Source organism: Balaenoptera borealis (assembly GCF_965194805.1).
Source record: "Balaenoptera borealis genome assembly, chromosome: 6".
NCBI classification, from domain to species: domain Eukaryota; kingdom Metazoa; phylum Chordata; class Mammalia; order Artiodactyla; family Balaenopteridae; genus Balaenoptera; species Balaenoptera borealis.
The window spans coordinates 25,509,380-25,517,416 of NC_138863.1; positions in this window are offsets into that span (position 1 = coordinate 25,509,380).

An 8,037-nucleotide genomic window follows, 5' to 3' on the forward strand; every position below is an offset into this window, starting at 1 on the left:
CAGTTGTTACTTCTCCTTTTTCATTTCTAATTCTATTGATTTGAGTCTTCTCCTTTTTTTTCTTGATGAATCTGGCTAATGGTTTATCAATTTTGTTTATCTTCTCACAGAACCAGTTTTTAGTTTTATTGATGTTTGCTATCTTTTCCTTCATTTCTTTTTCATTTATTTCTGATCTGATCTTTATGATTTCTTTCCGTCTGCTAACTTTGGAGTATTTTTGTTCTCCTTTTTCTAATTGCTTTAGGTGTAAGGTTAGGTTGTTTATTTGAGATGTTTCTTGTCTCTTGAGGTAGGATTGCATTGGTATAAATTTCATTCTTAGAACTGCTTTTGCTGCATCCCATAGGTTTTGGGTCGTCGTGTTTTCATTGTCATTTGTTTCTAGGTATTTTTTGATTTCCTCTTTGATTTCTTCAGCAATCTCTTGGTTATTAAGTAGTGTATTGTTTAGCCTCCATGTGTTTGTATGTTTTACAGATTTTTTTCCTGTAGTTGATATCTAGTCCCATAGCATTGTGGTCAGAAAAGGTACTTGATATGATTTCAATTTTCTTAAATTTACCAAGACTTGACTTGTGACCCAAGATATGATCTATCCTGGAGAATGTTCCATGAGCACTTGAGAAGATAGTGTATTCTGTTGTTTTTGGATGGAATATCCTATAAATATCACTTAAGTCCATCTACTTTAATGTATCATTTAAAACTTGTGTTTCCTTATTTATTTTCATTTTGGATGATCTGTCCATTGGTGAAAGTGGGGTGTTAAAGTCCCCTATTATGATTGTGTTACTGTTGATTTCCCCTTTTATGGCTGTTAGTATTTGTCTTATGTATTGAGGTGCTCCTATGTTGGGTGCATAAATATTTTAAATTGCTATATCTTCTTCTTGGATTGATCCCTTGATCTTTTTTTAGTGTCCTTCTTTGTCTCTTGTAGCAGTCTTTGTTTTAAAGTCTATTTTGTCTGATATGAGAATTGTTACTCCAGTTTTCTTTTGATTTCCATTTGCATGGAATATCTTTTTCCATCCCCTCCCTTTCAGTCTGTATGTGTCCCTAGGTCTGAAGTGGGTCTGTTGTAGACAGCATATATATGGGTCTTGTTTTTGTATCCATTCAGCCAGCCTATGTCTTTTGGTTGGAGCATTTAATCCATTTACATTTAAGGTAAGTATCGATATGTATGTTCCTATTACCATTTTCTTAATTGTTTTGGGTTTGTTATTGTAGGTCTTTTCCTACTTTTGTGTTTCCTGCCTAGAGAAGTTCCTTTAGCATTTGTTGTAAAGCTGGTTTCGTGTGCTGAATTCTCTTAGCTCTTGCTTGTCTGTAAAGCTTTTAATTTCTCCGTCAAATTGGAATGAGATCCTTGATGGAGAGAGTAATCATGGTTGTAGGTTTTTCCCTTTCATCACTTTAAATATGTCCTGCCACTCCCTTCTGGCTTGCAGAGTTTCCGCTGAAAGATCAGCTGTTAACCTTATGGGGATTCCCTTGTATGTTATTTGTTGTTTTTCCCTTGCTGCTTTTAATATTTTTTCTTTGTGTTTAATTTTTGATAGTTTGATTAATATGTGTCTTGGCGTGTTTCTCCTTGGATTTATCCTGTATGGGACTCTCTGTGCTTCCTGGACTTGATTAACTATTTCCTTACCTATATTAGGGAAGTTTTCAACTCTAATCTCTTCAAATATTTTCTCAGTCTCTTTCTTTTTCTCTTCTTCTTCTGGGACCCCTATAATTCGAATGTTGGTGCATTTAATATTGTCACAGAGGTCTCTGAGACTGTCCTCAGTTCTTTTCATTCTTTTTTCTTTATCCTGCTCTGCAGTAGTTATTTCCACCATTTTATCTTCCAGGTCACTTATCCGTTCTTCTGCCTCAGTTATTCTATTGATTCCTTCTAGAGAATTTTTAATTTCATTTATTGTGTGTTTATGATTGTTTGTTTGCTCTTTAGTTCTTCTAGGTCTTTGTTAAACATTTCTTGTATTTTCTCCATTCTACTTGCAAGATTTTGGATCATCTTTACTATCATTATTCTGAATTCTTTTTCAGGTAGACTGCCTATTTCCTCTTCATTTGTTAGGTCTGGTGGGTTTTTACCTTGCTCCTTCATCTGCTGTGTGTTTCTCTGTCTTCTCATTTTGCTTAACTTACTGTGTTTGGGGTCTCCTTTTCGCAGGCTGCAGGTTCGTAGTTCCCATTGTTTTTGGTGTCTGCCCCCAGTGGCTAAGGTTATTTCAGTGGGTTGTGTAGGCTTCCTTGTGGAGGGGACTTGTGCCTGTGTTCTGGTGGATGAGGCTGGATCTTGTCTTTCTGGTGGGCATGTCTACGTCTGCTGGTGTGTTTTGGTGTGTCTGTGACCTTATTATGATTTTTGGCAGCCTCTCTGCTAATGGGTGGTGTTGTGATTCTGTCTTGCTAGTTGTTCGGCATAGGGTGTCCAGCATTGTAGCTGGCTGGTCATTGAGTGAAGCTGAGTCTTGGCGTTGAGATGGAGATCTCTGGGAGATTTTTGCCATTTGATATTACGTGGGGCTGGGAGGTCTCTGGTGGACCAGTGTCCTGAACTGGCTCTCCTACCTCAGAGGCACAGCCCTGATGCCTGGCTGGAGCACCAAGAGCCTGTCATCCACACGGCTCAGAAAAAAAGGGAGAAAAAAAGAAAGAAAGACTGCGCGTCTGGAGCCTGTGCTCCGCAGCAAGAGAGGCTGCGAGAGTGAGAGGCCCGCACGCCGCGATGAAGAGTGGCCCCCACTTGCCACAACTAGAGAAAGCCCTCGCACAGAAACGAAGACCCAACAGAGCCAAAAATAAATAAATAAATACATTAATTAAAAAAAAAAAAGAAAACAGTCTTTGGATTCATACAACTCCAATTTCAAATAGGAGTTCTACCACTTGCCAGCTACTGGGCCTGCACCAAGTTCCCCAAACTTTAAAAAAAAAAAAGGAAAGAAAGAAAGAAAAAGATAAAATTAAATTAAATTAAATTAAAGTTATTAAAATAAAAACAAAAATAATTATTAAAAAATTTTTAAAGTAATTTTTAAAAAAGGAAAGAAAGAAAGAACAACCAAACCAAAGAACAAATCCAGCAAAGATAACAAGTGTTGGAAACTATACTAAAAAAAAAAAAAAAATGGACAGACAGAACCCTAGGACAAATGGTAAAAGCAAAGTTATACAGAGAAAAGCACACACAGAAGCATACCCATATACACTCACAAAAAGAGAAAAAGGGAAAAATATATATATATCATTGCTTCCAAAGTCTGCCTCCTCAATTTGGGATGACTCATTGTCTATTCAGGTATTCCACAGATGCAGGGCACATCAGGCTGATTGTGGAGATTTAATCTACTGCTCCTGAGGCTGCTGGGAGAGATTTCCCTTTCTCTTCTTTGTTCACACAGCTCCTGGCGTTCAGCTTTGCATTTGGCCCTGCTTCTATGTGTAGGTCGCCTGAGGGCGTCTGTTCTTCACTCAGACAGGACGGGGTTAAAGGAGCAGCTGCTTCGGGGGCTCTGGCTCACTCAGGCCCAGGGGAGGGAGGGGTACAGATGCGGGGCGAGCCTGTGCAGCAGAGGCCAGCGTGACGTTGCACCAGCCTGAGGCGCGCCGTGCGTTCTCCCGGGGAAGTTGTCCCTGGATCACGGGACCCTGGCAGTGGCGGGCTGCACAGGCTCCCGGGAGGGGCGGTGTGGAGAGTGACCTGTGCTCGCACACAGGCTTCTTGGTGGTGGCAGCAGCAGCCTTAGTGTCCCATGCCTGTCTCTGGGGTCCGCGCTGATAACCGCGGCTCATGCCCGTCTCTGGAGCTCCTTTAAGCGGCGCTCTGAATCCCCTCTCCTCGCGCATCAGGAAATAAAGAGGTAAGAAAAGGTCTCTTGCCTCTTCGGCAGCTCCAGACCTTTTCCCGGACTCCCTCCTGGCTAGCTGTGGCACACTAGCCCCTTCAGGCTGTGTTCACGCCGCCAACCCCCGTCTTCTCCATGGGATCCAACCTCTGAAGCCCGAGCCTCAGCTCCCAGCCCCGCCGCCCCGGCGGGTGAGCAGACAAGCCTCTCGGGCTGCTGAGTGCTGCTCGGCGCCAATCCTCTGTGCAGGAGTCTCTCCGCTTTGCCCTCCGCACTCCTGTGGCTGCGCTCTCCTCCGTGGCTCCGAAGCTTCCCCCCTCTGCCACCCGCAGTCTCTGCCCGCAAAGGGGCTTCCTAGTGTGTGGAAACCTTTCCTCCTTCACAGCTCCCTCCCACTGGTGCAGGTCCCGTCCCTATACTTTGTCTCTGTTATTTCTTTTTTCTTTTTCCCTACCCAGGTACGTGGGGAGTTTCTTGCATTTTGGGAGGTCTGAGGTCTTCTGCCAGCGTTCAGTAGGTGTTCTGTAGGAGTTGTTCCACGTGTAGATGTATTTCTGATGTAACTGCGGGGAGGAAGGTGATCTCCACTTCTTACTCTTCCGCCATCTTGAAGATCCTAGCCTAGAAGCTTTTTCTTAAATCTGCTCTTTCTGTTACTTCTTTCCCACATAACTCTGATAAAAGAAGACAATGTACACAGCATAACTTTGCCACTTATTCCTCAACTCTCTGCTTGCCTGACATATAGGACATATAGGTAATAGGACATATCACTGCTGAACTTTACATAATTTTATTTAAAGTATTTATCTTATTTTTCCTAGACATATTTCATTCATCACTTTTAGATGATACAACTTGACTATATTGTAATATTTCCTCACTGAGAAAAGTAGGATTCATATGAGATGAATAAACAGTGATTAATACTTAAATTTTTCCCAGTACAACCATATCTTGGTGGCTTCTCTCAACTATCCATTTCCTCAAAAGAGCATCAAAACAACTTGACGGTAAAGCTAGGCAAAGTAACTAACTTGTAGAGATTATTGCTTGCCAAACTAAGGGAGATCATTTCATTGGTAGACTCTTAATAGTGTCTGAAGTTGGGAGGGAACAAAGAGAAATATTTATGAGGTTTTTGGTGTCTGATATAAAGTAGGTCTTTTACAGCATATACACACTACTATATATAAAATAGATAAACAAGAAGGACCTACTGTATAGCACAGGGAACTGTACTCAATATCTTGTAATAAGCTACAAGGGAAAAGAATCTGAAAAGAGATATATATATATACATATATATATATGAATATATATGTATACCTGAATCACTTTGATGTACTCCTGAAACCAACACAACATTATAAATCAACTATACTTTAATTTAAAAAAAAAGAGGGGAAAAATAAAGTATCAATAGATCTTTTACTGTGAAGGTTTGTTTGGGATTGGGCACAATTCATGATATAATAATATAGTATTGTGGACACAGTGAGCCCAAGTTTCCCAATTAAGTCTTGAGAAGTGAACAGTCATTTAATGAGCCTGGTTGAGGTAGTTATTCCTGATTCCTTTCATGAGGGCTGGCTGAGTCTTCTAATGCTCAGATAAATGGATTTTCAAAAACGTCTTGAAGCAACAAATAAAGTTATTTGCATTTTCATCTTCCTATGCAAGAGAATTCTGGAATAGTCAAGTCATGTTATTGTAGATAGTAGCTGAAAGAATCCAGATGATTTCTGTCTTACTTCCAGAGGTCAGAAGGCATCAGTCTCCAGATATTAGAGAGAAGTTGAAAATAGGTAAAAGCCTGTCTGAGAGTTATACTAAAGTTCATTCCCTCTGAAACTTTTGGACAAGCTCAGGAAAGGGCTTAAATTTAACCTGGTACAAACAAAACAAAACAGAACAAAATAAACACAGTGTCAAGAGTGAAAGGGAAAGAAACAACTAAGCTATGAAAACTCTTCAAAGGCCTGTATCATTTGTTCACTGAGCACTCAAGGCTATGTAGCATTATTCGTTCCTTACTCTGCAGACAAGGAAAATACAACAAAATGTTTTCTGAGGAGGCAGCTTGTTCCAAGGTAGACTGAGTTTAATAACCAACATTGTTCTTGGCCCAAATGTCAAAAGCTTTGTGTTCCTCTTCACTGTAATTGAACTAGTACTGAGACACATAAAAAGGGATAAAAAGAGACTTTGGAAACAAACACACATTTTTGCTTGAGTAAAATTTAACTTAAAAAAACAGAAAACTCTTGAAAATCACAATTCATTGCTGGGAAGTCTCACTATAAATATGACCAATGGTAACACAGAATTCATTTGAACACAGCTTCCCTTTCTTAAAAGATTTAATTATTGAGAATATTATAAGTATTTGATAGTAATGGAGTCAATTGCAATGGAGTCATGAAATAATTAATCTTAAGTATAACATTATAGTAAGTTTTACGTGGTTCCATTTACACTACTAACACTTCTCAAGGGGCATATTTAAGAAGTAACCAGTATCCATATTCTGCTAAACAAATATGTTTGTCTTTTGTTAAATGGGTGTTTTAACTGAGGAGAAATGTTGCAATGAAAACTAGAATTTTAGACTGCCTAGGAAGAAGAGAAGAATGAAAGAGATACTCTGGCTAAGACTATGAACTTTGGGGGGTGAGGATAGCAGAGGTAGAAAAGTGAAATGTGAAGTAGGTTGTTGTAGATGGCCCGTGAGGTGGCCCCCAATGACCTCAGTCTCCTAATATTCACACCCTTTTGGAATCTCCCCTCCATGAGCCTGGGCTGTTTTAGGAGACTCATTTCTAACAGACAGGCTAGAGTAGAGCAATAAGATGTCACTTTCAAGATTAGATTATGAAAAATATGGCTTCCATTTCTCTCTCTCTCATCCCTTGGTCTGAGGGAGCCAGCTGCCATGTTGTGAATAGCCCTAAGGAGAGACCTACATGGAGCAGAGCTAATGACTCTGGACATAGTCAGTGAGAACCTGCCAACAACCATATGAGTGACTTGGAAGTGGATCCCTTCCCTAGTTCAGCATTGAGATGGCTATAATCCTAGCCAACACCTTGACTGTAGCCTTGTGAGAGACCTTGGAACAAACATACCCAACTAAGCCATGTCCAGATTCTTGGCCCACTATGAGAAACTATGAGATAACAACGTTAATCTTTTAAGCTAATAGGGTTTTGGAGTAATTTGTTACATTGCAATAGATAACTAATTCATAGGCATTTGATTAAGTTTTTGCTATGTAATATTTGATGTGAATCCCCTTTTCCACTTCTCACAATTCCCAATTTTTAAATAAAAGATCCATCTCTCATGAATTGATTTTGGGGGCGTGCAATGAACAACTAAGTAATTCCTCCAGATGACTGTGACTTTTAAAAGATGCTAATTGTATCTAGGATATACATTTCTAATTGGTTGTTATAAATCCCAAAGAGATCTTTTAGGGACACAAAGAAGGACAAGGTAAGTAGCAATGTCATTTTTGAATGAGTTGGCAGTAAGATGTGGTCTTATCTTGCATAAATCTACTTCTGACCTTTATGTTCTAAAGTTTAATCAATGCTTTATAGAGGAGGAATTACACTTACTAAATAAAATAAGTCACTGGAGCAGCAGTGACTTTTTTCTTTCTTTGAAGCTTGTAAGCAATGGTTCTAGAATGTCACAAATCAAAGGGGAAAGATGCCCAGCACCTTGCATTTTCAAAATACAGTAACTGAATTGTTATCTCAGTTAAAGAAATTAAAAGTGCATATGTGAAGAGAAATAGAATAAGTTTTGCTCTAGTTCTGAAAATGAGTTACAAACTTAGAAATAAAATTTATGGGTTTTGTTAGAAAAAACCCACAGTATAAAATTATGTGGAAGGAAAAGGTAAATAGCCAGCCACCCACTTCCAAGAAGTAATCAGGGGGGATGAAGACTGTATCCTTCTAGACACATACTATGCCAAGACCAGTGAGTTGCACAAAGAAGGTATTCCATAAATATTTGTTAAATGAGCACAAAATTCATTTGCTGGATTTTAATTGACAGTTTGTATTTGAATGTGAATATTATCTGAAGCCCAAAACCCATAGCACAAGTAATTCACATTCTTAAGAGAGGTTCTCGATGACCTTCAGGACGTGAG